Source organism: Schistocerca cancellata, chromosome 1 (assembly GCF_023864275.1).
Source record: "Schistocerca cancellata isolate TAMUIC-IGC-003103 chromosome 1, iqSchCanc2.1, whole genome shotgun sequence".
Lineage (NCBI taxonomy): Eukaryota > Metazoa > Arthropoda > Insecta > Orthoptera > Acrididae > Schistocerca > Schistocerca cancellata.
Window position 1 is genome coordinate 1,212,981,976 of NC_064626.1, and position 17,183 is coordinate 1,212,999,158.

The window sequence follows — 17,183 nt, forward strand, 5'->3', positions numbered from 1 at the left end:
GTCTGAATGTCGATTTCCTTCCAGACCCCGACGTCCAATATCACTACCCTTTCTGGTTTCAGCTCTAGAGGAAGAATGGCTGTCATTGCCCTACAGATATTCAGACTGAAGTATCCCCAGTATTGTATTGTATTGTATTGTATGGAACTGGGGACATAGTGAAACGTCCCTTTTGAACAATTTTACAAGACTGTGCTTAAACTGACACACAATATTTTTTTAGCGCAACACAATCTGACTTTCAGAAATCCCTACAAAAGAATGGCCGTGACTAACATTAACCTGTACCTTTCACAAATCACTTACCTCACAAAAATCTTCGTTACTCAAGCTACAGCAATACAGCGAGCGCCACTACTGCCAGCTAAATAACAGATTCAAACTACGGAAGGCACTAACTACTAGTAGGCATAGTTAGCAAATGAAAGATTTTAATGAGAACAAACAATGTATTTACCTTAATAGTCATAATATATATAGCAGTTCATAATATCCAGTATAACACATTTCAAAACTCCGCCATCTCTCTCCCCACATCCACCACTGCTGGCGGCTCACCTCCAACTGCCCAACGCTACGCGCTGTTCACGTCCAGCTGCCCAGCACTACAATGGCAGACAACAATGCAAACTAGCCACAGACTGCACACAGCACAGCCAGTGATTTTCATACAGAGCGCTACGTGGCGTTGCCAATAAGAAAACATAAACAGCCTACTTACACTAGAAACGAGGGAGAGGTTTCGTCCCAGCCTTAGCCCCGAGTGGTACACAACCCCACAAAATGCTACACCAGTCCACTCACTCCACCGCCGCCCCATACCGAACCCAGGGTTATTGTGCGGTTCAGACCGCAGTGGACTCCTCCTCCCCCGCTCCCCCCCCCCCCCCCCCCCCCGGGAACATCACACACCAGACGAGTGTAGCCCTAATGTTTGCGTGCGTGGTATAGTAATTATGGTGCACACTTACGTGGAGAAAGTGTTCGCGCAGCAGTCGCTGTCGTAGTGTAACTGAGGCGGAATAAGGGGAACCAGCCCACATTCGCCACGGCAGATGGAAAACCGCCTTAAAAACCATCCCCAGACTGGTCGACACGCCAGATCTCGACACAAATCTGCCAGGCAGATTCGTGCCGGGGACAGGCAGAAAGCACTGCATTAGACAGCACGGCTAATCGGGCGGGCCACCCCCAGTATACACTCCTGGAAATGGAAAAAAGAACACATTGACACCGGTGTGTCAGACCCACCATACTTGCTCCAGACACTGCGAGAGGGCTGTACAGGCAATGATCACACGCACGGCACAGCGGACACACCAGGAACCGCGGTGTTGGCCGTCGAATGGCGCTAGCTGCGCAGCATTTGTGCACCGCCGCCGTCAGTGTCAGCCAGTTTGCCGTGGCATACGGAGCTCCATCGCAGTCTTTAACACTGGTAGCATGCCGCGACAGCGTGGACTTGAACCGTATGTGCAGTTGACGGACTTTGAGCGAGGGCGTATAGTGGGCATGCGGGAGGCCGGGTGGACGTACCGCCGAATTGCTCAACACGTGGGGCCTGAGGTCTCCACAGTACATCGATGTTGTCGCCAGTGGTCGGCGGAAGGTGCACGTGCCCGTCGACCTGGGACCGGACCGCAGCGACGCACGGATGCACGCCAAGACCGTAGGATCCTACGCAGTGCCGTAGGGGACCGCACCGCCACTTCCCAGCAAATTAGGGACACTGTTGCTCCTGGGGTATCGGCGAGGACCATTCGCAACCGTCTCCATGAAGCTGGGCTACGGTCCCGCACACCGTTAGGCCGTCTTCCGCTCACGCCCCAACATCGTGCAGCCCGCCTCCAGTGGTGTCGCGACAGGCGTGAATGGAGGGACGAATGGAGACGTGTCGTCTTCAGCGATGAGAGTCGCTTCTGCCTTGGTGCCAATGATGGTCGTATGCGTGTTTGGCGCCGTGCAGGTGAGCGCCACAATCAGGACTGCATACGACCGAGGCACACAGGGCCAACACCCGGCATCATGGTGTGGGGAGCGATCTCCTACACTGGCCGTACACCACTGGTGATCGTCGAGGGGACACTGAATAGTGCACGGTACATCCAAACCGTCATCGAACCCATCGTTCTACCATTCCTAGACCGGCAAGGGAACTTTCTGTTCCAACAGGACAATGCACGTCCGCATGTATCCCGTGCCACCCAACGTGCTCTAGAAGGTGTAAGTCAACTACCCTGGCCAGCAAGATCTCCGGATCTGTCCCCCATTGAGCATGTTTGGGACTGGATGAAGCGTCGTCTCACGCGGTCTGCACGTCCAGCACGAACGCTGGTCCAACTGAGGCGCCAGGTGGAAATGGCATGGCAAGCCGTTCCACAGGACTACATCCAGCATCTCTACGATCGTCTCCATGGGAGAATAGCAGCCTGCATTGCTGCGAAAGGTGGATATACACTGTACTAATGCCGACGTTGTGCATGCTCTGTTGCCTGTGTCTATGTGCCTGTGGTTCTGTCAGTGTGATCATGTGATGTATCTGACCCCAGGAATGTGTAAATAAAGTTTCCCCTTCCTGGGACAATGAATTCACGGTGTTCTTATTTCAATTTCCAGGAGTGTAGTTCAAGACCTCATAGGGGTGAAGCGTGCGCTCAACCCATATTAAGAATGTCAAATCAAACACCTTTCAGCTGTCTAATTTCCAATAGTTATTTTATTGAGCTACCAGTTTTGGCGATATGCTATGCCATTTCAGGCCCCCTAACTGAAGTGTAAGAAGTTTCCCATCTCAGGTCCAGTCAAAATACGGGCCAGCAAATGATGATTGGTATCCGTAGACTTTTGACACAGCGATCCCTTCGATCATCACTTGCCGACCAAACGGCGTAAAATATCGCCGAAACTGGTTGCTCGACAAAATAACACCTGGAAATTAGAAGGCTGAGAGGTGTTAGATTCGACGTTCTGTACTGAACGTCCAAGGTCTCGCAACCACCTGTATAAAGATATACATATAGAGACACCCCATATTAATATTGACTGATTGGTGTCCTAATGCCCTTGAACTGATAGCGTATGACAGTCAAACACTTTATATGTAAAATAATTGCAACAGCAAAGCACTACATGTGGAAAACATCTTTGTTCGTTCCCAGAATGTGGTCTTACAACTCTGTCCTCACTTTATACATTTCTGTCAATATGGTCTTCCTGAATTAATGCGAGAATAAAGGAGGCTACGTCGCAGCTCGTAACATTAGTGCCGATTCTGGCTTATGAAAGAGTCGAAAGGCTCTGTAGGCTGAACCACAAAGTAAGTACTTAGATGTCAGATTTGTTATAACATAAAAGAGTAGCATTGTCACCCCTCACTTCCATATGTTTCCTCGCCTTGTGCTCTAGAGGCACGTTGAGATTTGATCAACACCATCAGCGGACGGTCGTAGACGGCTTTAGTGATCGATAAAGTGAGCAGTAAAACAATACATTTCCAGAAGCTGATACAGCAGTAAAATGTTCCCCCAACCGTGTCCCCAGAGTTTTCACCGTCCGACCGACTAACCGAGCTGCTAATTGACTCATAATCCGACAGCACGTGCACCGCGGTCACGTGATTTAGTGTCCTCCAGCCGGCGGCAGCTGTGTGCGAGGGGAGCACACACAAAGCACCTTCCTCGTTCCCCCCCGTCTCAGCTCTACACACGAGTCCACCCCTTGTTGATGTCGATAGGTCTTTAGATTTACGTGCTGCGTAACAAAGGGGACGGGAAGGCGCTGTTGTCTTCCAGTTTCTGAAGACACTACAAGTTCCTTGTCTCAGCCTTAAAACGGTGTCCAAATAAAACACTAAGAAGCACATCGGACCAAACATTAGTCCTCTCTCCTCCTCCCAACCCCCTTTCCAGGAGCTATTACTTTAATAGTGCGTAAGAGCTCCTTTAGCAAATGGGCACAGTTCAGAGAAATAAAGTAAGCAAAATACCAACCAATGTTGGATAAAAAGAGTCTCCTCTAGCTGCATCTGCGTGAGAGGGAGACCCTTGAACCCAGCTACTATTAAGTGTGTACGCAACGGAAACGCTAATTATTTTAATGGAGGTTAGTTTTTAAATGAAATCAAAATAGGCCCAAGCAGTTAGATTATAGTGTCATCAAACTAGGCCCAAGTAGTTGGATTATAGTTGAAACGTCCCCTTTGAAAATTATGAATGAATGTGCTGGTAAATTTTTACGTTATTTGATTTTCAAACAGTTGAGCAGAACTGAACGTACACAGACATTTCTCTCTTTACTTATTCTACATCTACATCTACAACCATACTCCGCAAGCCACCTGACGGTGTGTGGCGGAGGGTACCCTGAGTACCTCTATCGGTTCTCCCTTCTATTCCAGTCTCGTATTGTTCGTGGAAAGAAGGATTGTCGGTATGCTTCTGTGTGGGCTCTAATCTCTCTGATTTTATCCTCATGGTCTCTTCGCGAGATATACGTAGGAGGGAGCAATATACTGCTTGACTCTTCGGCGAAGGTACGTTCTCCTGCAGAGTCTTCCACTGGAGTTTATCTATCATCTCCGTAACCCTTTCGCGATTACTAAATGATCCTGTAACGAAGCACGCTGCTCTCCTTTGGATCTTCTCTATCTCTTCTATCAACCCTATCCGGTACGGATCCCACACTGCTGAGCAGTATTCAAGCAGTGGGCGAACAAGCGTACTGTAACCTACTTCCTTTGTTTTCGGATTGCATTTCCTTAGGATTCTTCCAATGAATCTCAGTCTGGCATTTGCTTTACCGACGATCAACTTTATATGATCATTCCATTTTAAATCACTCCTAATGCGTACTCCCAGATAATTTATAGAATTAACTGCTTCCAGTTGCTGACCTGCTATTTTGTAGCTAAATGATAAGGGATCTATCTTTCTATGTATTCGCAGCACATTACACTTATCTACATTGAGATTCAATTGCCATTCCCTGCAGCATGCGTCAATTCGCTGCAGATCCTCCTGCATTTCAGTACAATTTTCCATTGTTACAACCTCTCGATACATCACAGCATCATCTGCAAAAAGCCTCAGTGAACTTCCGATGTCTTCCACAAGGTCATTTATGTATATTGTGAATAGCAACGGTCCTATGACACTTCCCTGCGGCACACCTAAAATCACTCTTACTTCGGAAGACTTCTCTCCATTGAGAATGACATGCTGCGTTCCGTTATCTAGGGACTCTTCAATCCAATCACACAACTGGTCTGATAGTCCATATGCTCTTACTTTGTTCATTAAACGACTGTGGGGAACTGTATCGAACGCCTTGTGGAAGTCAAGAAACACGGCATCTACCTGTGAACCCCTGTCTATGGCTCTCTGAGTCTCGTGGACGAATAGCGCGAGCTGGGTTTCACACGACCGTCTTTTTCGAAACCCATGCTGATTCCTACAGAGTAGATTTCTAGCCTCCAGAAAAGTCATTATACTCGAACATAATACGTGTTCCAAAATTCTACAAGTGATCGACGTTAGAGATATAGGTCTATAGTTCTGCGCATCTGTTCGACGTCTCTTTTTGAAAACGGGGATGACCTGTGCCCTTTTCCAATCCTTTGGAACGCTACGCTCTTCTAGAGACCTACGGTACACCGCTGCAAGAAGGGGGAGCTAGTTCCTTCGCGTACTTTGTGTAAAATCGAACTGGTATCCCATCAGCGGCCTTTCCTCTTTTGAGCGATTTTAATTGTTTTTCTATCCCTCGATATCTACCATATTGTCATCTGTACGACAATCTAGAGAAGGAACTACAGTGCAGTCTTCCTCTGTCAAACAGTTTCGGAAAAAGACATTTAGTATTTCGGTCTTCAGTCTGTCATCCTCTGTTTCAGTACCATTTTGGTCACAGACTGTCTGGACATTTTGTTTTGATCCACCTACCGCTTTGACATAAGACAAAAATTTCTTAGGATTTTCTGCAAAGTCAGTACATAGAACTTTACTTTCGAATTCATTGAACACCTCTCGCATAGCCCTCCTCACACTACATTTCGCTTTGCGTAATTTTTGTTTGTCTGCAAGGCTTTGGCTATGTTTATGTTTGCTGTGAAGTTCACTTTGCTTCCGCAGCAGTTTTCTAACTCGGTTGTTGTACCACGGTGGCTCTTTTCCACCTCTTACGATCTTGCTTGGCACATACTCATCTAACGCATATTGTACGATGGTTTTGAACTTTGTCCACTGATCCTCAACACTATCTGTACTTGAGACAAAACTTTTGTGTTGATTGCAAATCAAGACGGATTTTAAGTAACATTATAAAATCACTGATTGCGGTTATCCCGTAAGACATTATGTCTGTTTTTGCAAACTTTTGTGTTGAGCCGTCAGGTACTCAGAAAAATCTTCCTACCTTTTTTAATTTTTCTATTTACGATTGAAATCATCGATGCCGTAACCGCTTTATGATCGCTGATTCCCTGTTCTGCAGTAACTGTTTCAAATAGTTCTGGTCTGTTTATCACCAGAAGGTCTAATATGTTATCGCCACGAGTCGGTTCTCTGTTTAACTGCTCAAGGTAGTTTTCAGATAAGGCACTTAAAAAATGTTCACTGGATTCTTTGTCCCTGCCACCCGTTATGAACGTTTGAGTCTCCCAGTCTATATCCGGCAAATTAAAATCTCCACCCAGAACTGTAACACGGCGGGGAAATCTACTCGAAATATGTATTTTCCAAATTATCCTTCAGGTGCTCAGCCACAACAGCTGCTGAGCCAGGGGGCCTATAGAGACATCCAATTACCATGTCTGAGCCTGCTTTAACCGTGACCTTCACCCAAATAATTTCACATTTCGGATCTCCGTCAATTTCCTTCGATACTATTGCACTTCTTATCGCTATAAACACGCCTCCCCCATCACTGTCCAGTCTGTCTCTGCGGTATACATTTCAGTCTGAGTTTAGGGTTTCATTACTGTTTACGTCTGGTTTGGCTCTGAGCACTATGGGACTCAACTGCTGAGGTCATTAGTCCCCTAGAACTTAGAACTAGTTAAACCTAACTAACCTAAGGACATCACAAACATCCATGCCCGAGGCAGGATTCGAACCTGCAACCGTAGCGGTCTTGCGATTCCAGACTGCAGCGCCTTTAACCGCACGGCCACTTCGGCCGGCTTACGTCTGGTTTCAGCCAACTTTCTGTCCCTAGTACTATATGGGCGTTGTGACCGTTTATTAATGAGAGCAGTTCTGGGACCTTTCTGTAGACGCTCCTGCAGTTTACTATTAGCACATTAATATTGTTATTCCCTGTTGCATTTTGCCTACTCCTACCTTGCCGTGTCTCAGGAGGCGTCCTGTCGGGCCTAGGGAGGGAATTATCTAACCTAAAAAACTCCCATGTGCACTCCACACGTACTCCGCTACCCTTGTAGCCGCTTTCGGCGTGTAGTGCACGCCTGACCTATTCAGGGGGACCCTACATTTCTCCACCCGATAGCGGAGGTCGAGAAATTTGCACCCCAGATCTCCGCAGAATCGTCTGAGCCTCTGGTTTAAGCCTTCCACTCGGCTCCAAACCAGAGGACCGCGATCGGTTCTGGGAACGATACTACAAATAGTTAGCTCTGATTCCACCCCGCGAGCGAGGCTTTCCGCCTTCACCAATTCCGCCAACCGCCTGTACGAACTGAGGATGACCTCTGAACCCAGACGGCAGGAGTCATTGGTGCCGAAATGAGCAACAATTTGCAGTCGGGTGCACCCAGTGCTCTCTATCGCCGCCGGCAGGGCCTCCTCCACATCTCGGATGAGACCCCCCAGCAAGCAGACAGAGTGAACACTGGCCTTCTTCCCCGACCTTTCCGCTATTTCCCTAAGGGGCTCCATCATCCGCCTAACGTTGGAGCTCCCAATAACTAATAACCCCTCCCCCCGTGTGCCTGCTCGGACCAAGATGAAGGAGCAGCCACATGTCCACTCACAGGCGGAGCGGGCGACGCCACACGGCCAGCCTCCACATTGATCCTCCGCCTCGTGGGCCGCGAACACCGCTGAACCCGCCACTCCCCTTGGGGAGAGGGTGGCCCAACCGCGCCCGGTACCCGCGAAGATGTCTCGACAGCAGGGACAGTGGGTGAAGCATGTAACACCTGGGGTGTACTATGCGACGCACCAGACTCCCCACTGCCGCTACACTCCGAGGCAGCAGCCTGAAGACGGCTGACCGCGGCCATCAACACGTTCAGCTGTTCGCGAACAGTGGCCAGCTCCTTCTGCGTCCGTACACGAGCAGTCACACATCCTATCCATTCTAAGGAATCAATTTACTGAAGATCATTACGAAACTGACACACAATATTTTTAGCGCAACGCAATCTGACTTTCAATAATCCCTACAAAAGAATAGTCCTGACTAACAGTAACCTATACCTTTCATGACTCACTTACCTCACAAAAATTTTCGTTACTGTAACTACTCCAATAAAGCGAGCGCCAATACTGCCAGCTAAATAAAAGATTCTAACTACTGAAGGCACTAACTACTGGTAGGCGTAGTTAGCAAACGGAAGATTTTAATAGAGAACAAACAATGTATTTACCTTAATAGCGTTCAAAAGTCATTATATATATATATATATATATATATATATATATATATATATATATATATACACTCCTGGCAATGGAAAAAAGAACACATTGACACCGGTGTGTCAGACCCACCATACTTGCTCCGGACACTGCGAGAGGGCTGTACAAGCAATGATCACACGCACGGCACAGCGGACACACCAGGAACCGAGGTGTTGGCCGTCGATGGCGCTAGCTGCGCAGCATTTGTGCACCGCCGCCGTCAGTGTCAGCCAGTTTACCGTGGCATACGGAGCTCCATCGCAGTCTTTAACACTGGTGTCACGCCGCGACAGCGTGGACGTGAACCGTATGTGCAGTTGACGGACTTTGAGCGAGGGCGTATAGTGGGCATGCGGGAGGCCGGGTGGACGTACCGCCGAATTGCTCAACACGTGGGGCCTGAGGTCTCCACAGTACATCGATGTTGTCGCCAGTGGTCGGCGGAAGGTGCACGTGCCCGTCGACCTGGGACCGAACCGCAGCGACGCACGGATGCACGCCAACACCGTAGGATCCTACGCAGTGCCGTAGGGGACCGCACCGCCACTTCCCAGCAAATTAGGGACACTGTTGCTCCTGGGGTATCGGCGAGGACCATTCGCAACCGTCTCCATGAAGCTGGGCTACGGTCCCGCACACCGTTAGGCCGTCTTCCGCTCACGCCCCAACATCGTGCAGCCCGCCTCCAGTGGTGTCGCGACAGGCGTGAATGGAGGGACGAATGGAGACGTGTCGTGAGAGAGAGTCGCTTCTGCCTTGGTGCCAATGATGGTCGTATGCGTGTTTGGCGCCGTGCAGGTGAGCACCACAATCAGGACTGCATACGACCGACGCACACAGGGCCAACACCCGGCATCATGGTGTGGGGAGCGATCTCCTACACTGGTCGTACACCACTGGTGATCGTCGAGGGGACACTGAATAGTGCACGGTACATCCAAACCGTCATCGAACCCATCGTTCTACCATTCCTAGACCGGCAAGGGAACTTTCTGTTCCAACAGGACAATGCACGTCCGCATGTATCCCGTGCCACCCAACGTGCTCTAGAAGGTGTAAGTCAACTACCCTGGCCAGCAAGATCTCCGGATCTGTCCCCCATTGAGCATGTTTGGGACTGGATGAAGCGTCGTCTCACGCGGTCTGCACGTCCAGCACGAACGCTGGTCCAACTGAGGCGCCAGGTGGAAATGGCATGGCAAGCCGTTCCACAGGACTACATCCAGCATCTCTACGATCGTCTCCATGGGAGAATAGCAGCCTGCATTGCTGCGAAAGGTGGATATACACTGTACTAGTGCCGACATTGTGCATGCTCTGTTGCCTGTGTCTATGTGCCAGTGGTTCTGTCAATGTGATTATGTGATGTATCTGACCCCAGGAATGTGTCAATAAAGTTTCCCCTTCCTGGGACAATGAATTCACGGTGTTCTTATTTCAATTTCCAGGAGTATATATATATATACACAATTTTGTGACATCCAATTAAAGAAGTTTCCTTTTTCTGACGGACACACGTCCAGAGATCGTCGCTCAAAACTCTGGCATCTCTCTCCCTCATCTACCACTGCTGGCGGTTCGCCTCCAACTGCACAACGCTACGCGCTGCTCACATGTTACTGCCCAACACTACAATAGCGAATATTCCAACAATGAGCCCAACCAGCCACAGACTGCACACAGCACAGTCAGCTATTTTCATACAGAGCACTACGTGGTATTACCAACATAAAAACCTAAACAGCCTACCTACATAGTGTCTGTTCCTGCATTTACAACAGCTAACCTCAAGCGAGGAAAAATTCTAAGTACTAAAATTAAATTCAAAGTCCAGTTTACTATCTGAATTCACATGAGGGCAACAAGGCTCAGTAATTCGGCATCATCAAATGAAAGTGGACAACGACAATATAAGCAAATATCGACAGAATATTATTTAAAATACGTCAAGAGTAGTAAGACCGCCCTAGTAGAAGGTAAACAAATAGATCACAGCATATTGGATTTGAGAGGTAATCATGGAATTTACCGTCTGAGGCTAGTAGCATGAGAGCATACCCGAGGCTGATTGCGATGTTATACAGAATCCGTGCCCCAATACCTGGCCGCCGAACATTTACACACACACACACAAAAGAAACTACGAAAAATACCACAAATGGAACGGAAATCGGTGGATGTGATGTACAGTTGGAGACAAACGAACGGTTACAATTTCAGACAAACTGGATGATTGATTCAAGAGAAAGAGTGTCACAAATTGAACAAGTCAATAGTGCGTTGGTCCACCTATGGCCCTTATGAAAGCTGTTATTCGATATAGCTTGATAGAAATTCTTGAGACACCCAAGATGGCGGTGATTCTCGCCCGACAACCAGAAGTGATGATCTGGGGTGCCATTTCTTTTTATAGCGGGAAACCTCTGGTTTTAGTCTGTAGCACCCTTAAAGCACAGCTGAATGTCGACTGTGTTACGTTGCAAGCCAGTTTTTCATCTTGGGAAACAAGTGGAAGTCGCTTGGTGCAAGATCAAGGCTGTAGGGCAGATGAGAAAAATTTCCTACTTGGATGAATTAAGGAGTTCTTTAGTGTGGTTTGCCATGTGAGGTCGGGCATTGTCGTGCAAAAACAAAATTTTGGATGTCAATAAGAAGCACACCTTGCCTACCCCAAAACACTGTCGCCATCAACTTCCTTGCTGACAAGGTTTGCAAACATTTTCTCGGTTTTTGGAGGACCTTATGTGCCCCCACTCCATGGACTGTAATTTTGTCTCGCAATTGACGTGTTTCACCCAAGTCTCGTCACCGGTTACGATTCCATCCAGTAATAAATGACCATATTTGTGGTAGGCCTCCAGAAATGTCAACGTTGCCCCCACCTGCTGTTCTTTAAGGTGCTCTGTAAGCATTTTGGGCACCTATCGTGCATAAAATTTGTGGTAGCGCAGCTTTTGAGTGACAATTTCAAACAATAAAGTCCGTGTAACTTGTGGAAAAGAAAGCGAAAGCTCCGTTATTGTGAAGCGACGGTTTTCACCAATCGTTTCATCAACTTTAGCGACAAGATCGTCAATCACAATGCTCGGGCGTCCACTCTTCTCTTCATGAACGTTGGTTCGGCCATTTTTAAACCGAATGCACCGTTTCCGCACGTAACATTCACTCATTACGTTCTATCCGTACACTTCGCACAGTTCACGATCAATTTCTATGGGTTTTAGTATTTTTGCCAAAAAAAAAAACCATATCACAGACCGCATCTTACAACTGGCGGGATTTTCCGTTGCAGCGCACATTTAAAATTCAGATATCGAAAAAACCAGACACTCAGAGACGTTCCCGCTGTCACGGATGGATGCCGACTGAGTTGCCGAGCATGCACAAACCCAAATATACACGACCGGAGCGCGCCTAGCGGCGTCAGACGGAAACCTTCCCTACTTTCTGAATAGCCCTCGTATTTATAGATTAGATTAGATTTACTTTCATTCCAATTGATCCGTAGTGAGGAGGTCCTCCGGGATGTGGACCATGTCAAAAAAACAACAATACATGACAAATATTTACAACTAAAACAAATAAGCTAATGTACCATTCCACAGGTCCCAAGTGAAATAATCGTCATTTTTTAATGAACACTATATGAAAGAGTCATTTTACAAATACTAATGCACTGAATTTAAAATAAAAAAGTTTTTTATTTATTTATAAGGTAATAAACATGTAATAGAACTACTATAATACTTATTTACAATTAACACATTACTGCACTGAAATGCTGCAGAAGTTAGATTGTACTTACACACACACACACACATACACACACAAATTTTCAATGAACACATTACTGCATTGAAATTGTGCAGAAGTTATATTGTACTTATATACAAATCAGTTGGTTTTACTGAGAAATTCATCAATGGAGTAGGAGTTGGCCACCAATAAATCCTTTAGGCTTCTCTTAAGCTGAATTTCATTGGTTGTTAAGCTTTTTACGGCTCTTGCAAGTTATTGAAAATGTGTGTTCCTGAATAATGCACACCTTTTTGTACAAGTTTAAGTGACTTTAAATCCTTGTGAAGATTATTCTTATTTCTAGTATTGATTCCATGAATTGAGCTGTTGGTTTGAAAAAGTGATATATTTTAAATGACAATTTTCATTAAGCAATAAATATATTGGGAAGCAGTAGCTAGTATCCCTAGTTCCCTAAACAGGCTTCTGCAAGATGTTCTTGAGTTCTCACCACGTATAACTCTTAGTGCACGTTTTTGTGCCCGGAAAACTTTAGCTTGGCTTGATGAATTACCCCAAAAAATAATCCCATATGACATTATGGAGTGAAAGTAAGCGTAGTATGCCAGCTTTTTCATTTTTATATCCCCTATGTCTGACAAAATTCTCATTGCAAACAGAGATTTGTTAAGACGCTTCAACAATTCTGTGGTGTGCTCCTCCCAGTTGAATTTATTATCAAGCTGTAATCCCAAGAATTTAACACTGTCCACTTCTTCTATCTTCCTGTCATCGTATGTTAGACATATACTCGTGGGACACCCCTTACAAGTTCTGAACTGCATGTAGTGTGTTTTTTCAAAGTTTAATGACAAAGAATTGGCTAGGAACCAGTGATTAATGTCCACAAATATTTTATTGGCTGATCTTTCTAAGACTACACTTGATTTGCTCTTTATTGCAATGTTTGTATCATCGGCAAACAAAACGAACTTGGCATCTGGTAATGTTACTGATGAAAGATCATTAATATACACAAGAAAAAGCAAGGGCCCCAAAATGGAACCATGTGGGACCCCACATGTAGTTAGTTCCCAGTTGGATGATGCCTGATAGCTGATACATGTCTCTTTCCTAATAACACCCTTTGTTTCCTGCCAGAGATATAAGATTTGAACCATTTTGCAGCATTTCCTGTTACACTATAATACTCTAATTTACTTAAAAGGGTATTGTGACTTACACAGCCAAATGCCTTTGACAGATCACAAAATATACCAGTTGCCTGCAATTTTTTGTCTAATGAATTAAGCACATTTTCACTGTAAGTGTATATAGCCTTCTCAATATCAGAACTTTTTAGAAATCCAAACTGTGACTTTGACAGTATGTTATTTGAGATAAGATGGTTATAAAGCCGACTGTACATTACTTTTTCGAAAATTTTTGAGAATGCTGGCAACAGTGAAATTGGACGGAAATTTGATGCTATTTCTTTATCTCCCTTCTTAAACAGTGGCTTAACTTCAGCATATTTCAGCCATTCAGGAAATATTCCACTGATAAACAACTGGTTACACAGATAGCTTAATATGTTACTTAGCTCAGAGTCACATTCTTTAATTTGTTGATATTTCATCATACCCACTAGATATATACCCGTTTTCATTACCCTTCATGGTGAGCCATCTTGGGCTTACATTTAAGCAAGATAATGCACGCTCGCTTACGGCGGGAGTTTCTATTGCTTGTCTTCAAGCCTGCCAAACACTCCCTTGGCCAGCAAGGTCACCGGATCTTTCCCCAGTTGAGAATGTTTGGGACAATATGGGCAGAACCCTCAAACCTGCTCGGAATTTGGATGATTTAAGGCGCCAGTTAAACGAATTTGGCCCAATAGTCATCAGGAGGACATCGAACAACTCTGTCAACAAATTCCAAGCAGTATAATTCCTTCCGTAAGGACCAGATGTGGACCAACACGTTATTGACTTTCTCAGTTTGTGAAGTTTTTTTTGTCATAGACTGAACCCAATCCATGATCCAAACGCGCCTAAACTTCAACAAGGTCTAGAAACCCTGCAGCGCAGATACATCTTACCAACTGTGCCGGACTTTTAGCTTGAGACGGCCACATGTACCTCATCTCTGACATACTTCTACCTCTTCTTCTCACCAGCGTGGAAATTTCTAAGTCTAGAGCGACCACTAAAAGTGCTTAATGAAAGCCGAGACTCGGGAAGACTTCACTCCAAGAGTGCCTACCACGTAATTGCCTAAACTCCATTCGCATCTTATTCGCTGATTGTAATACCTTAGTAGCTTCAATATTTACCTACATGGGGAAATCCCAGCAGTGCCACACACACACAGCTTCTGTAGAAAAATTACCTTTGTTACAGTCAGGAATTTTCGTCACACTCGTTTTTAACTACTGTACTATGTTAGCTAAGACCGAGAGCATGTTGTCCTTCAGACCACCTAAGAAGCTTATCGCCAGAGCTTTACCATTATTTCCTTCTGTTCAAAAAGTAAATGACATTCAAGCCTATACTGTTCTCTGCTCGTCTCTTTTTGCGCCTTTATTATAACTGTTCACATCACTGCGGGTTATTTGGACCGGGTGGCTGGCCAGTGCCTTCCAAGTTAAATGCACCAGTAAAGCAGTTGCCCCGTATTATGATTGAGTCGATGTAAGCGTAACGCACAGCACTAAACGTACTCTCATTATCGTACTTGACTGTACTCGAGACAGATTTGCTTCTGCTCCACGTGGAACGAAATCCAATGAGGTTCCAGCAAAGCAAACGCGGAACAATACATAGTGCAATGTTTACACGAGGTTTGTTCTTATGGTGAACGGATTATAGTTCTGCTAAGCAATGTGAACATGTGAAAGTGGCTTTGGAATGTATCAGCCAGCAACCGGATACGCAACAGAGTGAAACGGTGGGAATTATTCAGGTTCTTAAAGTCCTGCCGTATATATGTGTATTGAATTTCGTGCTGTTTGCAGTTAACGGCTCTCCCAGTGTTTGGACGCCCATGTCATCTGCTTCGTATTGACCACCGGTGCCCAACTTAACTGAACAGTGGTTACCTGTGTGAATGAGGTTTGCCTGTTTTGGACGCGCTTGAGATACGGGCAAGATGTGTATATCTAAGTGCATGTCTGTGCACTCCGAAATAATGATCGATTATCTGGCTGTCGGCTGGTATTTAGGTAATGTGTTCAGAGGTAAACAAGCAGGGGCTTCATGATGAAAAATTTATTGTGTGCTAGAGTTCTATGGTACTGTAATTATTGAGTGTGCGTTCATGGGATGTACATAATATAATTAATGGTTCTAGGGTTATGTTATGAGTTAAGTTACGGGTGCGTGATTTTGCGCTATGACCAGCTTCTTATATATTTGAGTAAATCATCACTTCCTGCTCTGGCAGGACCGTACATAATATTAATGACGAGTAGTGCAGATTAATTCTGAATGTGAATGACTTGAACGCCCCTTGTGTCCGTATTCCTGTTTTGAAATTCTTCTAATGATTTTAGGATTGTGTTACTCTGGACACCGCCCAGTTGCTGTGTGCTTTTATGTTGTTGTTTCAGTGGTATAATCAGCGGTGCGCGTCGTCCGTTGTAGCTGCTCGTTCAGCTGGAGGAAAACACCTTTGCGGCGGCGCGTTTGAATTGTAACCGATAGCGCGGTCGCTATGTTTATCGGTAAACTTCAGTTCTGGGGTGAAATTAAGTATTTTATTATTTGTTCCTGGTGGCGTCGAGATCCGCCCTTCCTTCTTCAAATCTCTCCTCTATCCTATCATCTTTTTATATTCTTCTTAAAAAAACAACAAAGTTTTATTTATATTTCAACCTTAAATTATTGTTTTTTGAAAAGTATCATTCTTTGTAAATTTTGTAGATAAAACAAAAGAAAAGAAAGCTGTAGAAAGATGAAAAACGTAAACTGTAAGATGTACGACCTGTTTTAAACATCAGGTAACAGGTCTATAATTTGGCAATAAAAATAAAAATAAACACCTCAAAAAATTTCCTTCTTCACCGTTCCTTTCAGCTTTCATTCAGGCTCGAACTCAGCTGTAGATTCCGCGCACCTCTGGTGTGCCATTACTTGTCACTGAAATTTTGTAATACCTGAAAAGTGCCTTTTGTATTGGGTTTTTAATATCTTATTCAGAGAGACTAATTGTGAGTTGTTTCTGCTGTTATATCTTGAAAGGTGTCCTGCTTCTGTAGGAGTTTTTCTCGGTAAATCATTTATTGTTTGTATGGTTCTTAAGACTTATGTAAAGAGGGTATTAAAATTACTTATTACCTGTTCAGTAATGTTTCAGATTCTAGGGGAATTATGTACGTTATTCTGTGGTAACAGCAGTTCGCTGTTGTCATGAAATTGTTAAATAAAATCTGTTTATGTTTGAGTTCAAGTGTCCTTGAGCGTGTGTCCCACGTCTCAGCTGTTTCCAAAAGCAGAAGCAGTCGTGGAGCGCTCCTGTTGACGGACAGCTCGAACCGTCCAGTAGCTCCTGCCGGCACGCGCCGGACGCCGATCACGTGCCCTGAGATAGCCAATGACTGCGCAGGCCGGCTGCCGGCTGCCGCTCGGCGTTTGTCTTTGGCGCACGCCGGCGCGCGGCGCTGCGCCGCTGAATGCAAAGCAGGCGGGCCGGGACTTCCCCGCGGGCTGTTACATATTCCGGCGTTCTGCTCCGTGTGACCCACATGGCGGCGATTTATCCCGCGGAAAGCGCGCCGGCTGCGGGCGAGATTTATTCAATCAGCGG